Source organism: Ranitomeya imitator, chromosome 3, assembly GCF_032444005.1.
Source record: "Ranitomeya imitator isolate aRanImi1 chromosome 3, aRanImi1.pri, whole genome shotgun sequence".
Taxonomy (NCBI): domain Eukaryota; kingdom Metazoa; phylum Chordata; class Amphibia; order Anura; family Dendrobatidae; genus Ranitomeya; species Ranitomeya imitator.
In genome coordinates this window covers 39,837,449-39,854,436 of record NC_091284.1, presented here as the reverse complement: position 1 = coordinate 39,854,436, position 16,988 = coordinate 39,837,449, and positions in this window count along the sequence as shown.

Here is a 16,988-nt window from a genome sequence, read left to right as displayed (position 1 = left end):
CATCATGTTCCTGGGAATGCTGTTCAGCAAAGTCCAAGCGAAAGTTTTCTTTCCAGAAAACAGATGTTGGCCCAACAAACCAGCATCTAATCTTGGAGACGCCTTTCTCCTCTCCTTCTCCACTTCTGCGTGAGCGTCCTAGGCAAGATGGTGGAGGCCATAGAGGCAATCCCATTTTCTCAAGATCACAATAACACCAGGGCTCGGCTTTCATATTTGGACAAATCTGTGCTGTGTCTGGACCACCCCATCCTCACACAGACAGCCTCAGATATGGTGGAGGGACTCTCCACTCATTCTTCAAAGTTGTTTCCACTAGCAGTTTGTATTGACAGGTGCCAAGCTTGTCTGTTAGGGAGCAGTTGTCCGGAAGTTAACATTTCAAGGTTCGTGAAGGAGTCATGAAGTCCTTCCCATTAACATCTTAGAACTCAGAGGAAATTGTCTTGCACTCGCAAAATCAACTAGCGGGTCTCACAATCTGGCCACTGTGGCTTATAGCAACCGTCAAGGAGGGACTTGAGTCTTCAAGCAATGGCAGAGGTCTCAATAATCTCAACTGACTTGTAAGAAAAATCCCAGCGATCAACAGACATCGAGGCTGCATACTGAAATAAGTTGTGATGGATTACATATAAACCCAAGACAAAAGAACAAAGATCCCTAAAATATAACTTTTATTAAAGTGAATTAAAAAGACTATATTTATCCAAATATTTAAAAGAGGTAAGAAAGTATTAAATGTACCTATGTGACCCTATGTCATACTACAATGAATTCTTCCTGGCAGTGGAGGTAGGCGCCCCCCAAACACCACTGATACCCGTAAGAAAAACAAAACGGAAAAAATAACCCAATAGTAAAAAGATCTAATGTTAAAAATAAATAAAAAATCATCATATACTCACCCTCCGCCGCCTTTCCCCGCTCCTCGGGATGCTCCGGTGACCGCTCCATGCAAGCGGCAGGTTCCGGTGCCAAGGGTGCCATGCGACAAGGACCTTCCATGATGTCACGGTCATGTGACCGCGACGTCATCACAGGTCCTGCGCCCATACCAACCCTGGGACCGGAAGCTGCCGCGTGCACCGCACGCAGGCGACAGGACTACAAGGGGTCCTCGGAAGGTGAGTATATGTTTATTTTTTATTTTATGTCTTTTTTAACCTGTTGCATACGTGACTGGGCAGTATACTACGTGGCTCTGCTGTATACTACGTCGCAGTGCAATATACTACGTGACTCTGTGCTGTATACTACGCTGGGCAATATACTACGTGGCTGGCCAATATACTACGTGGACATGCATATTCTAGAATACCCAATGCTTTAGAATCGGGCCACCATCTAGTGTGTGTGTGTGTGTATATATATATATATATATATATATATATATATATATATATATATACACTAGATGGTGGCCCGATTCTAACGCATCGGGTATTCTAGAATATGCATGTCCACGTAGTATATTGCCCAGCCACGTAGTATATTGCCCAGCCACGTATATTGCCCAGCCACGTAGTATATTGGAATGGAAACTCCCTTGACTTGGTCTTCTCCCGACTTTGCTCAGTGGATGATTTCACAAACTCCCCTCTCCCGCTCTCTGACCACAACCTTCTTTCATTCTCTATCAAGAACTGCCATCCCGCTCAGGTCACCCCCACTTTCCACACTTATAGAAACATACAGGCCATTACCACCCAGAAACTTATGAAGAACTTGCAGTCCTCATTGGCCCCTATCTCCTCCATCTCATGTCCTGATTCTGCATTGAAGCATTACAATGAAACCCTGCAAAGTGCTCTGGATGAAGCTGCTCCTCCTATACATAAAACAACTCGGCACAGACGGCAACAACCGTGGCACACACTGCAAACACGTTTCCTGCAGCGGTGCTCAAGGTGCGCAGAATGTCTGTGGAGAAAATCTAATCTACCCGAAGATTTCATCCATTATAAGTTCATGCTAATGACATACAATTCTGCCCTTCACCTCTCCAAACAAACCTACTTCAACACCCTCATCACCTCCCTGTCCAATAACCCTAAACGTCTCTGACACGTTCCAGTCCCTACTCAACCCAAGAGAGCAGGCCCCAACCACGGATCTCCGCGCTGACGATCTGGCCAATTTCTTCAAAGAAAAAATTGACCACATTCGACAGGAAATCATCTCCCAATCTCTTCATACCATGCACTGTCCTCCCTCCCCCACTGCATCTAGTTCACTCTCTGACTTTGAAGCAGTTACAGAAGAAGAAGTAAGCAGGCTCCTTGCATCTTCTCGCCCGACCACTTGCACCAGTGACCCCATTCCATCACATCTCCTCCAGTCCCTTTCCCCGGCTGTCACCTCTCACCTAACAAAAATATTCAACCTTTCCCTCACTTCCGGTATTTTTCCCTCCTCATTTAAGCATGCCATCATACATCCATTACTTAAAAAACCATCCCTCGATCAAAACTGTGTCGCTAATTATAGACCTGTCTCTAATCTTCCCTTCATCTCTAAACTCCTCGAACGCCTGGTCCACTCCCGTCTTACCCACTATCTCTCAGATAACTCTCTCCTCGACCCTCTTCAATCTGGCTTCCGCTCTTTACACTCTACTGAAACTGCCCTCACTAAAGTCTCTAATTACCTACTAACAGCTAAATCTAATGGTCACTACTCCATGCTAATTCTCTTGGATCTCTCTGCAGCATTCGATACTATGGATCATCAGCTCCTCCTCACTATGCTCCGCTCCATCGGCCTCAAGGACACCGTTCTCTCCTGGTTCTCCTCCTATCTCTCTGACCGATCCTTCACTGTATGTTTTGCTGGTCCTCCTCCTCTCACCTTCCCCTTACTGTTGGGGTTCCTCAAGGATCAGTCCTAGGCCCCCTCCTCTTCTCGTTGTATACTGCCCCTATTGGACAAACAATCAGTAGATTTGGTTTCCAGTACCATCTCTATGCTGATGACACTCAATTATACACTTCTGCTCCTGATATCACACCGACCTTTTTAGAAAACACCAGTGATTGTCTTACCGCTGTCTAACATCATGTCCTCCCTCTATCTGAAACTAAACCTGTCAAAAACTGAACTCCTCGTGTTCTTTCCCTCTACTAACCTACCTTTGCCTGACATTGCCATCTCCGTGTGCGGTTCCACCATTACTCCAAAGCAACATGCCCGCTGCCTTGGGGTCATACTTGATTCTGACCTTTCATTCACCCACCACATCCGATCACTGGCTCGCTCTTCTTACCTGCATCTCAAAAACATTTCTAGAATTCGCCCTTTTCTTACTTTCGACTCTGCAAAAACTCTTACTGTTTCACTTATTCATTCTCGTCTGGACTATTGTAACTCTCTACTAATCGGCCTCCCTCTTGCAAAACTCTCCCCGCTCCAATCTGTCCTGAATGCTGCAGCCAGGATCATATTCCTCACCAACCGTTACACCGATGCCTCTACCCTGTGCCAGTCATTACACTGGTTACCCATCCACTCCAGAATCCAGTACAAAACTACTACCCTCATCCACAAAGCACTCCATGGCTCAGCACCACCCTACATCTCCTCCCTGGTATCAGTCTACCACCCTTCCCGTGCCCTCCGCTCCGCTAATAACCTCAGGTTAGCATCCTCAATAATCAGAACCTCCCACTCCCGTCTCCAAGACTTTACACGTGCTGCGCCGATTCTTTGGAATGCACTACCTAGGTTAATACGATTAATCCCCAATCCCCACAGTTTTAAGCGTACCCTAAAAACTCATTTGTTCAGACTGGCCTACCGCCTCAATGCATTAACCTAACGATCCCTGTGTGGCCTATTTATAATAAAAAAAAAAGGGTTCCTCGCATCATGTTCTCATACACTTTATGCAGTATTAGCCCTCTGTGTCTGTACTGCTACATACTGGTTCATGCAGCTTTACATGAACACCCGAGCCTTACACTATGGCCGGTCCGAATAACTAAAGCAATTGTTACCATCCACCTCTCGTGTCTCCCCTTTTCCCCATAGTTTGTAAGCTTGCGAGCAGGGCCCTCACTCTTGGTATCTGTTTTGAACTGTATTTCTGTTATGCTGTAATGTCTATTGTCTGTACAAGTCCCCTCTATAATTTGTAAAGCGCTGCGGAATATGTTGGCGCTATATAAATAAAAATTATTATTATTATTATATTGCCCAGCCACGTAGTATATTGCCCAGTCACGTAGTATATTGCCCAGCCACGTAGTATATTGGCCAGTAATGTAGTATATTGCACAGCCACGTAGTATATTGCACAGCGACGTAGTATATTGCCTAGTGACGTAGTATATTGCCCAGTTACGTAGTATATTGCCTAGTGACGTAGTATATTGCCCAGTTACGTAGTATATTGCCTAGTGACGTATATTGCCCAGCCACGTAGTATATTGCCCAGCCCACGTAGTATATTGCCCAGTCACATAGTATATTGCCCAGTCACGTAGTATATTGTGCAGCCACGTAGTATATTGCCCAGCCACGTAGTATATTGCCCAGCCACGTAGTATATTGCACAGCCCACGTAGTATATTGCCCAGTCACGTAGTATATTGTGCAGCCATGTAGTATATTGCCCAGTCACGTAGTATATTGCCCAGCCACGTAGTATATTGCCCAGCCACGTAGTATATTGCACAGCCCACGTAGTATATTGCCCAGTCACGTAGTATATTGCGCAGCCACGTAGTATATTGCCCAGTGACATAGTATATTGCACAGCCACGTAGTATATTGGCCAGTGACATAGTATATTGCACAGCCCACGTAGTATATTGGCCAGTCACGTAGTGTATTGCCCAGCCAGGTTTGTCACAGGTGAAAAAATAAACATATACTCACCTTTCCAAAAGCCCCTTGTAGTCCACGGCAGCTTGCGGTCCCAGGGTTGGTATCAGAGCGCAGGACCTGTGATGATGTCGCGGTCACATGACCATACAGGGACACACAGGGTTAATAGCGGTGGTAACGGAGTGCGTTACCCACGGCATAACGCGGTCCGTTACCGCCGGCATTAACCCTGTTAGCGGTGACCGGAGGGGAGTATGCAGGCGACAAGCACTGACTGCGGGGAGAAGGAGCGGCCATTTTCTTCCGGACTGTGCCCGTCGCTGATTGGTCGCGGCAGCCATGACAGGCAGCTGGCGAGACCAATCAGCGAATGAATAACCGTGACAGAAGGACAGACGGAAGTGACCCTTAGACAATTATATATGTAACATATATATATATACACCCAAACACACACTGAGAACCAACCACAACAATAACCCGGACAGCCAAGAAAGTGTACCCACACAGAGAATTCCTTAAAAATAAGCCTTTATTTATGGTGACAATTGGCACAATATTAAAACTAATTAATAGTACGTGAATATTACAGGACGATAAAAAAGTATATTAAAATCAAATAGGATATAAATAGGTGACCTCTGGAAACATTATTAGTGGATATATATATATATCTCATGTGGTAACAGCCAAGAAAAAAAGTTGATATAGAAAAAAATCAAACAAAAAAAATATATATAAAAACATATAAAGTGCACTATAAATATAAATACACACGTAAAAAATCAATACAATATTATTGCAAGTAAGTGCAAAAAAATATACAGAATATATGTGTGCTACCGCAAGGAAAAAAAAATATTTTTTTGCGGAATTAATAGCAACGAAGTGCAAAAGTGCTGAGCAACTACAAAATAAAGATACCTACAGGGTTTGTTTGCTCTGGCTGTGGAACCACTGGCTGCTAAGCTTCGACGGTCTGATGAGGTGACTGGGTTTAAATATGGGATGATTGAAGAAAGGGTGGCGTTGTATGCGGATGACATTCTGCTATTTCTGGCTGACCCGGGTATGTCCTTGGAGGGAGCCATTGGGATTATTGAGCGTTTCGGATCGGTGTCGGGACTTAGGATAAACTGGAGTAAGTCTATCTTGTTTAAGGTGGATGATGATGGTGGGGAGCCACTGGAGGATGGGCGACTGGAGGTGACTAGCCAATTTAAGTACTTTGGAATATGGGTATCTATGCCTGTTACTGACTATATACATAGAAATCTGACTCCAATATTAGGTGTTCTTAAAGCGAAAGCGGATGCATGGCTTAAACTGCATTTATCTGTGGTAGGTAGGGTGAATCTTATTAAAATGATTTTGATGCCAAAAATACTGTATATTCTTCATAATGCGCCAGTTTGGATACCACGTGGGAGATTTAGACAGATTAACTCTCTGTTCAGGAATTTGATATGGGGGAGACAGCATCCGCGTATCAAACTGGAGACACTTCAGCGACCCAAGGAAGATGGGGGACTGGCATTGCCTAACCCTGAAATATATTTTCTTGCAGCCCAGAGTCAGCATTTAAAAGGCTGGGCGCATGAAGGGTCATCTGGGGCGGTACAGCGGCTGATGGAAGTGGTGACAAAAAGAAGGCCAGTGGTACAATGTTTGGAGGATGGATCCCTGGGGGCTCTGGGGAAATTATACCCGACTGTGTTGTTGATACGCAGGCTGTGGGGTAGGCTGAGACATATACGGGGGGTCACGGATTTGACTAGATTATCACCGCTATGGCATAACAGCAACTTACAGGAGTTTGAGGCACTGGGGGTACTGACAGAATGGCAAGTCAAAGGCATTCAATACGTGTATCAAATAATTGAGCGAGGTGAATTGAAATCATTTTCCCAATTACAGGCGGAATTTGGTCTTGGGACTGTGGGGGAATTTCAGTATTTGCGGATGAGGCATGCTTTTGGAGCTCAGAGTAGAAACGGAGGTATTGGAATTCAGAGGGATATAGTACTGGAGTATGTGTGTAATGAAGGGACTACTGGGGGAGTCATATCTACTTTGTATAAAGATCTGTTGCACACTTTCCTATTGGGGTTTCCAATAATGGCGAGAGCTAAGTGGGAGAGGGATCTGGGTCCAATGGAGAATGAGACTTGGGAGTCGGTGCTAGAATGGGTCCCAAGACTGTCGCTGAGTGAACCGTATAGACTGTCACAGCTCTATGTGATACACAGGGTTTATAAGTCTCCGATGGTGCTATATAAGGCTGGTTTGCGTGATGATTCTGAATGTCCGAGGTGTAAAACTGCAGATGCTGATATACTCCATATGATGTGGACGTGTCCGAGACTGGCTGCTTTTTGGGTGGTAGTTTTGAGCCATATGGAAGGTGCGTATGGATGTAAGGTGCCAAGGGATCCAGTTGTGTGTTTGTTGGGATGTGTGGATGAGATTGGAGTGGATAACAACCTGAAGATAGCTATTGCCAGATTGTTATACATGGCTAGGAAGGTAATAGCTCGAAATTGGATTAGGGAAGAATCGCCGTCAAGAGGAGAGTTCCTCCAGTATGTGAAGCAGGGCCTGACACTGGAAAAGGGGTTTTATAAAAAAAGAGGGAAAATCGAAATGTTCAATAAAATGTGGTCTCCGTGGATTGCTATGGGATAGGGGTATTATAGAGGGAGAGTTAATTAAGGTTCCTAATTAATGGTAATGCTAAATGTGGCTTATATTATTGGCCGAGGGATTAGATAGTATATTGGTCTAATGATGGAAGTGCTAAGCAAGGTGAGCTGCTTTGTTGGGTGGGGTTGGGGGGTGGTGGGATTGAAGGGGAATGTTTGAAGGGGGAGAAAAAAAGCTTTGTATTGAAAATGAGAATGTAACATGCCATTTATCTTGTTATTCTTAACCCTCCGTCACATACAATATTCGGACTAACGAGTTCACATACAATGTGCCTGTCAGGCGCCTGCTGGAAAAATACCTATAATATCTAATGTTTGCAATTTCAGTGCTCTAAAAGTGATCAGTGACCTTCATAGGGATGTAATAAAAGAGACTACACATAATCAGTTGCAAAAAAAAACATTTACTTAACATAAAACTAATAACTATGAAATACAAACTTTTCAAAACTCCCGCCAAATAGTCCCCAGTTCGACTCTCTCAAAAAAATGTACAAAGAAAATTTTTGAACACAAACTTAATTTTAAGGTACCTTAAGTACTATTAAAAACATATTCAATCAGAAGTAGATGCTGAGGTTTCCCCAGAAAAGTCACACTTGCAGAGCAAATAGCAAGAATTACACACCATTTTTGCATGTGTCAGGCAAATTGCTTTATGACATTTGAGACATTCATAATTTGAAAGCCTTCTGGTTCCGCTTCCCGTTTGGCATGTGGTGCATCTCCTTCTTTTGTGAGGTGGTGCAGATGGTGACTTTTCACCATCATCTTCTGGGCGGAAACTTTTGAGCTGAACTTGAAGGCGAGAGGGGATACCGATTGTTTTCACGCTTCTCCTGCGTAGCTCTCCAAGTACTAGTTCTTTTCCAATATAATATGATCCAACTTCTTCATCCTCACCACTGTCACCATCTTGCTCTGTTTCAGAATCCAGGATACATTCTTCCACCTCATCATGAGAATCAATCTCACTTTCCTCTCCTAAATCCTCATTCAGTGTGAGGTCTCTATCATCTAACAGCATGTTTGTTACTTCCTCAACATCAAGTTGTTTGGATAAATTGTACATTTTCCTCTCCATTTCAGCAGATAATCTGAAGCAAGAGAAGGAATATGTTAGGGAACTACTGTATATGCCTGAGCAGCACACTTTCTTTTATAAAACCTCCCTTATTTCTATGAAATATCCTCACATTTTGTGCTATACATTCATAAAACAAGCTAAATAAACTATTGTGATGAATAAAAACATAAAATACCAACCTTACTGAATGTGACGTATTCACATACAATGAGCCTGAGAGATCTGTGCAGCTATATCCTCTCCCCTGAAGCTCTGAAATCCAACTGTGATATCAGGTTTCACAGACCTTCAAGAGACAGGAGACTACCTGGAGGGAGGGGGTTTCCTCACAATCTGGTGAGGAAGGAGAAATGAAAGTAAAAGAGAAGCGCCTGTCAGATCAGTTGTATGTGACGGAGGGTTAATAAAAATTTATTTGAATAAAAAAAAAAAAAAAAGATACCTACAGGGCACAGAATGCCCCCTGACGAAGGACAAGTTTCCGAAACGCGCGTCGGGGTGCGCGATAACGGGACTCAGTGACCCCCGGAATAAGGTATATTGTGGAGTTACATTACCTCTTGGGATCTTTTTGATTGCGTTTTTGCACATTGCACCTTTGTGGTATCGCTCATTACCAGATTGTGGCACATTCTGTGCCCTGTAGGTATCTTTATTTTGTAGTTGCTCAGCACTTTTGCAATTCGTTGCTATTAATTCCGCAAAAAAATATTTTTTTTTCCTTGCGGTAGCACACATATATTCTGTATATTTTTTTGCACTTACTTGCAATAATATTGTATTGGTTTTTTACGTGTGTATTTATATTTATAGTGCACTTTATATGTTTTTATATATATTTTTTTGTTTGATTTTTTTCTATATCAACTTTTTTTCTTGGCTGTTACCACATGAGATATATATATATATATATATATATATATATATATATATATATATATATATATATATCCACTAATAATGTTTCCAGAGGTCACCTATTTATATCCTATTTGATTTTAATATACTTTTTTATCGTCCTGTAATATTCGCGTACTATTAATTAGTTTTAATATTGTGCCAATTGTCACCATAAATAAAGGCTTATTTTTAAGGTATTCTCTGTGTGGGTACACTTTCTTGGCTGTCCGGGTTATTGTTGTGGTTGGTTCTCTAACTCTAGTGTTTAGTCACTATTTTCTGCACAATGCACCATTAGGGTTCTATTAATATTTATTTGTATATATATTTACATATTTTATTGGATATTCTTGGTGCATTGTGTTGTATAACCAAACACACACTGTAGAAGGTGCTTCCGATTTACAGGTCGTGCAAAATATTAGCAGTCTAACATCACTGTGTTTAGTTACTGTTTTTGGCACAAAAGATCATACAACATTGGAAAAAAAACCATGACTAGGTGTAGACGAGTAATGGGCAAGCAATAGTCATGACTAGTAGTGATGAGCAATTGGACTTGTGGCTCGGGTGTCCTCCGAGTATTTGACTATTCGGAGATTTGGTTTTCATCGCGGCAGCTGGATGATTTGCAGCTACCGGACAGCTTGATTACATGTGGGGATTCCCTAGCAACCAGGCAACCCCCACATGTACTCAGGCTGTCTAGCAGCTGTAAATCATCCAGCTGCGGCAAGGAAAACAATCTCTGAGCAGTCACAAATACTCGGAGACCACCCAAGCGTGCTCTAGAAAACCTGAGCAACGAGTACACTCACTCATCACTAGTCATGACATGTACACTGTTAATTGGGTGTAATTAACTCATTTAATGAAAGGGGGTGTTCTAATTAATAGCCATGCGGACTTCAATTAGTGAGGTCATTTATTCTGTGAAAAAACAGCTGTCAATTATGGCCCTTATTTAAAGAAGGAGGACAGCAAAACTTGTACCCGCTTCTTTTTTTGCCCTCGGTCATTGAGTAAAATGGGTTGTTGCAGACATTGTACCGAAGGAGAAAGAACTTTAATCAAGAAGTTTATTAGAGAGGGGAAACCATAAAAAAGTGCAGAAAATAATTGGCTGCTCAGCTAAACAGATTTCCAATGCTTTAAAGTAACAGGCAAATTCCGAAACACGTGGTAGGAAAAGAAATGCCACCATCCGCATAGATCATAGAATCACAAGAATGGCAAAAAAATACGTACGCTACTCACCTGGTAGCAGTGTTTTTTCAGGAGCCATGACAGCACAACGAGAGAGGGGATCCGCCCTTCAGGGACAGGAAACCTCAGACATAAAAAGGGCGGCACCTCACTCCCCCGTCAGTTGGTTTACAGAGTATGAAAGGACCTTCTAGGTTATTAGCACATAAACAATATTAATATATGGTACAATTCACCCAGTGAATAAACTTAGGAATTAACTAAAGGAAGTGTTGAACCCATAAAGCAAAGAGGGTAGGGAATATAAGGGTGCTGTCATGGCTCCTGAAAAAACACTGCTACCAGGTGAGTAGCGTACGTATTTATTCAGTCGCCATGACAGCACAACGAGAGACTTTCAGAGAAGTGAAAAGTGACTAGGGAGGGATAATAGCCTCCAGCACCCTTCTCCCAAACGTGAGGTCGGAGGAGCCACCTAGATCTAACCTATAGTGTCTAAGAAAGGTGGATGGAGAAGACCATGTGGCCGCCTTACAGATGTCTTCAATCGACACTTCTGCTCTCTCAGCCCAGGATGTGGCTACCGCACGAGTGGAGTGAGCCTTTATTCCTTCTGGAACTTCCACGCCACCTGCGGTATAAGCAAGAGATATCGCCTCCCTAATCCATCTGGCTAGCGTATTCTTTGATACTCTAAGCCCCTTCCTAACTCCCTGGTAGGATAAAAATAAGGAGTGATCTTTCTTCCAGGTGTCTGTTACTGAAATGTATTTGAGAAGGCACCTACGTACATCTAAACAATGAAATCTCTGTTCCTTATCGTTAGAGGGATTAGGACAAAATGAAGGCAGGACCACCTCCTGAGATCTATGAAATTTTGACGCAACCTTTGGAAGATAAAGAGGGTCAGGCCTCATCACCACTCTATCTTCCGTAAATTGCATATATGGACGTTGTCTGGACAATGCCTGTAGATCACTAACCCTTCTAGCCGATGTGAGGGCAACTAAGAGGGCTGTTTTGACCGACAGGATCTTGATTGGGAGAGAGTCAATAGGCTCGAACGGAGCTTGTGTTAGAGCCGAGAGCACAAGATTTAGGTCCCATGGAACTATTCTTTGTTTAATAACCGGCCTGGATCTGGTAACTGCTTTAAAAAACCTTGTTATCCAGTGATTACTGGCTAAGTTAGAATTATATAGTGCCCCTAGAGCTGAAACCTGAACTCTAAGGGTGCTGGTAGCTAAGCCTAACTCTAGGCCCTTCTGTAAAAATTCTAAGATTTGAGAAATATCAGGTTCTTGATCAATTCGTGCCCCTGAACTTGATAGAAACTTCCTCCATACCCTAACATAAATGTTAGTCGTGGAGGGTTTCCTATTTTTAAGCAGAGTATTCACAAGATTTTGAGAGAATCCCTTCCCTTTCAGAAGTGACCTCTCAAATTCCACGCTGTCAGGTGTAAGTTGGTTACTCGTGGATGCAGGACTGGACCCTGGGAAAGGAGGTCTGGTATTTCTGGAAGGATCCATGGCTGGGAAATGGACATGCTTCTTAGCCATGGGAACCATGACCTTCTGGGCCAGAACGGGGCTATTAATATCACTCGGGCCCTGTCTTCCCGAATTTTCCTTAGAACTAAAGGAATCAGATTTAGAGGGGGAAAGGCATAGGCGAGACTGAAGTTCCAGGAGATTAGAAGAGCGTCGACTGCATACGGGTTGTCCTTCGGATTTAGGGAACAGAATTTATGAAGTTTCTTGTTTCCTCGACTGGCAAACAGATCTATCTCTGGACAACCCCATAGACGTACGATCTGATCGAAGACAGCCGGTTTTAGAGACCAGTCCCCTTGTTTGAGCTCGTTGCGGCTTAAATAATCGGCCATGGTGTTTAGTTTTCCCTTTATATGAAGGGCCGTAAGGGAGAGTAGGTGATTTTCGGCCATCTGAAAAATACGATTTGTAACGTTCATTAATGACCTAGACCGTGTACCTCCTTGGTGGTTCACATAAGCAACGGTCACCTGGTTGTCAGAGAGTAGTCTAACATGTCTACCCTGCAGAGGTACAAGGAATGCATTCAAGGCGCGTTCTACCGCCAACAATTCCTTTAGATTGGAAGACGTGTCCCGCTCAGACTGGGACCACAGACCCTGAATGCAATCATCTTCCCAGTGTGCCCCCCAACCCGTGGGGCTAGCATCAGTAGTTATTACTCGTGTTATTTGATTTGTCCAAGGTACCCCTCTACGCAGATTCGGAATGTGCGTCCACCAAATTAGTGAATCAGTGGTCTCCGTAGATAGAGAAAATTTTCTATCAAGGTTAGCGCCCAGCCGACGAAAATTATGCAGAACATCCCACTGTAGAGACCTGGAGTGAAACTGTGCCCACAGCACCGCCGGAAAACAAGAAGTAAGGGAACCCAAAAGTGACATTGCACTTCTTAAGGAGATTACGGGATTATTAATTGCTCTTGAGGCTAGACGATGAATACTATCAACCTTTGAGTCCGACAGGCGACATTCCTGCTGACTTGAATCTACAATAAGACCCAAGAACTGCTGTGATGTTAAGGGCTGAAGACGCGATTTTTTAAGATTGATAATCCATCCTAAGTTATGTAATGCTGCCATCACCTTCTCCAACTGGTCTTTACAGTGTGACTCTGAATGCCCAACAATCAATAAATCATCCAGGTAGGGAATTACTAGTATGTTTTGCTCATGAAGGTGTGCCATAACCTCTACCATAATCTTGGTGAAAACCCGTGGTGCGACCGCAACACCAAAGGGGAGTGCCCGATATTGAAAGTGCTCTACTGTGCCGGCAAGAGAAACCGCCACCCTGAGAAAGCGCTGATGATTTACATGTATCGGGACATGGTAATAGGCGTCTTTCAGATCTAAGACCACCATGAAGCAATTGTGAAAAAGAAGCTTTATTGCTGTTTTCACAGATTCCATTTTAAAGGATGGGATCAGCAAGAATTCATTCAGGCTTTTTAGATTGATGATGGTACGATATGACCCATCTGGCTTCTTAACCAGGAATAAAGGGGAATAAAACCCCATACCTCGCTCTTCCGTGGGTACTCTAATAAGAACTCCCTTTTGTTGGAGATCTTGAACCTCTGACTCCAATGCCAACTGTTCTGCAGGAGAAGAACGGATAGGAGTTAGTTTAAATTTGTCCTGAGGGATCTGATGGAACTGGAACTTTAATCCCTCTTTAATGATACTGAGTATCCATGGACTATTGGTGATCCTGAGCCAGGATGGGTAGAAGGCCAAAAGCCTACTGCCCACCTGGACCGCCAGTCATTGAGTTTTCTTAGAGTCCCGAGGGGAGTTAAACATGTACCCCCTACCTCTTCTTCTGCTGCTGTAATATCTGGACGAATCTCTATTTGGTTCTCTATCAGCTCTTCGGCGATAAGACCATCCTCTGCTGTAATCACGCCTATAAAAGGGTTTTCTCAATAGAGGGAACCGCTTCTTAGAATCACCTGCCTTCTCAAGCAGCTCATCTAGTACCGGACCAAACAGATGAACCCCTTCACAGGGGATGCCACATAGTTTTGACCTGGCCTGTAAATCACCTGGCCAGCATTTTATCCAAAGCGCTCTGCGGCCTGCGTTGGACAAGGCTGAGGATCTTGCGGCCAGCCTAACTGAATCTGCTGACGCATCTGAAAGGAAGGCTGCAGCGTCTTGGATCATGGGCATAGATGATAGGATTTCACTTCTAGGAACTTTATCCTTGAGTTGGTCTTCCAGGTGGCCTAGCCACACCATCAAGGACCGAGCCGTGCAAGTGGCCGCAATTGCCGGTCTCAAGGATCCCGCAGAAGTCTCCCAAGCCCCTTTAAGGAAGACATCAGCTTTTCTATCAAGCGGGTCCTTTAGGCTACCTAGATCCTCAAATGGAAGAGAAGACTTTTTGCACGCCTTGGCCACCGCTGCATCTAACTTCGGGACCTTGTCCCAAGAAGCTGAAGCCTCCTCCTCGAACGGATACCTTCTTTTAAATGCTGGTGGCAGTGAGCCCTTTCTTTCGGGTTTCTTCCATTCTCTCGTAATCAGTGATTTGATCTTTTCCACTACAGGAAAAAACCCTTCGGGACTTACGGTCTATGCCCTTAAACATAATGTCCTGGATGGAGCATTCTGACTGGGTCTCTTCAATCCCCATAGTGTTGTTGACAGCTTTCACTAGGTGATTAATCCTGTCTAGTGACAGGCATGCTCGACTAGATTCTACGTCCTCTGAAGATGAAGATGAAGGATGAGAATCCGAGCTCACACCCTCTGACTCCACGTCTGAACCTGGGGATGAGATCTCTTTCCTCTTTAGGGACCTTGTCCTGTGAGAACTGGATTTTATGGAATCCCTGACCTCCTGTTTAACCATGTCCCTAAGGGTAGATGTCAGGTCAGGGGCCTCCTCCTCGATTAAGCGCTGTATACAGGGTCTGCACAGCTTCTTTTTATGCCCATCTGGAAGTGGCTCTGTACATACGGCACACTCCCTATGCTTGGTTTTGGAAGTACTTTTTCTCCCCTGGATAAGGAGAGAGGGAATACAAGGAGGGACAGCAATCAAAAAAGCGTACTTTCACGTAGCTCACTTACCCATCCCTGCAACGAATGGTACCGTAATCGGGGGGTCCTCTCTAGCCGGAGAATCTTTACGGCCTGAGGATTTGGTAGATTTCTGAGCAGCTTTAGCTCCACCAGCGCGACTACTGCCACTAGAACGCGGCTGGGAGCTTCTCAGAGATTTTCCTGTCTGTGGCTGCTCCAATGGTTGCTGCTGTTCACCGCACAGCTGCGGAGTTCCCTCCGGTGACTCCATGTAGGAAACGAGGACAGGAACAAGTAGAGGCGTCTGTGCAGCTCTTAAATACATCCCCCTAGGTACTACCCCCGGATGGGGGTCAGCAGGGCTTCCTCCAGGTGCCGCTAATCGGTATTACACCGATAGGCTCCGTCCACTGTGAGCCGCGCCCCCATGCTGACCGCCGGACCCCCTGTGGCCATAATCCTCCCTCCGTCCCTGGGCGCCGCCATTAGCCAGGGAAGAAAGCGCTACCGCGCATGCGCGGCCGCGTCACTACCCCGCGCCGCGTCATCCGGACACGCCCCTTCCGGTCACGGCTGCGGCGCTGAGGACAGACACGCCGACAGGGACGGCAGCGCTCCCCGGCCAAAGCGGACCACAGCGGCAGCGGTGGACAGACCCCAGAGGCCCCACAGACATGGTGCACGGCCTACTTACCAGGTATGCGGACACCTAAGAAGCTAACCCACCTCCCTTGGGTTGCTTCCTCCTGCTGCCACCTACACCAACAGTCCCCCTGCCGTGTGGTGCTACCAACCTCCTGACCAGACCGAGGCAGGGGACCCCCGCTACCTGTATCGGCCTGTCAGGAGTGGGATTCTTCTTTTCTTCAACCTTCTTCCTGAGGTCTGTCTGAAGAGGTTCTGCTGTCAGGGACAGGAAACCAACTGACGGGGGAGTGAGGTGCCGCCCTTTTTATGTCTGAGGTTTCCTGTCCCTGAAGGGCGGATCCCCTCTCTCGTTGTGCTGTCATGGCGACTGAATAAAGAATCCAATGATCAACTCCAGGGAGATCAAAGAAGATCTTCAGTTATCCATTGTAACAATCAGAACGGCTCAGATCCTAGACTGGCGTTGATCGCACCAGAGCGCCAAGACGTGGCTGACCCCACAATGACCATCATACGCCGGGTGCAGACCGATGTGCATATGGTGGGTGGGGGAAAGTGGTCCCGATGACGAAGAGAGGGGGCGTCTCACAGGAAAGTGTGAGTGGAGTATCCCCCTATTTCCTCGTCCCGACACATAAGACGACACATGGCTTATAAGAAGACCCCCGACTTTTAAGAAGATTTTATATTTTAACTGGAAAAGTTGGGGGGTGGTCTTATACGCCGGAAAATACGGCACTTACCTGATCCCCTATTTTTCCTAATCCTATCCACCTTTTCCTCCTCTCCCCACCCCCACCCTTCTGCCGCCAAGTGCTGATCAGTACTTGATCTCTCGATTTTTGTAAGTTTTTTTTTTTGTGCGTCCTACAACCACTGAGCACTAATATCTGACGCAAATCACTGATCGGCACCCGTGCTCGTTGTTTTCCAGGACTTTCTTTTTGTTCCAATTCATTCCCCCCCCCCCCCCTCTTTGCACTACCTCAATGCGTGCATTCTGCAGCCGCCGAGCCACTGATCTTTA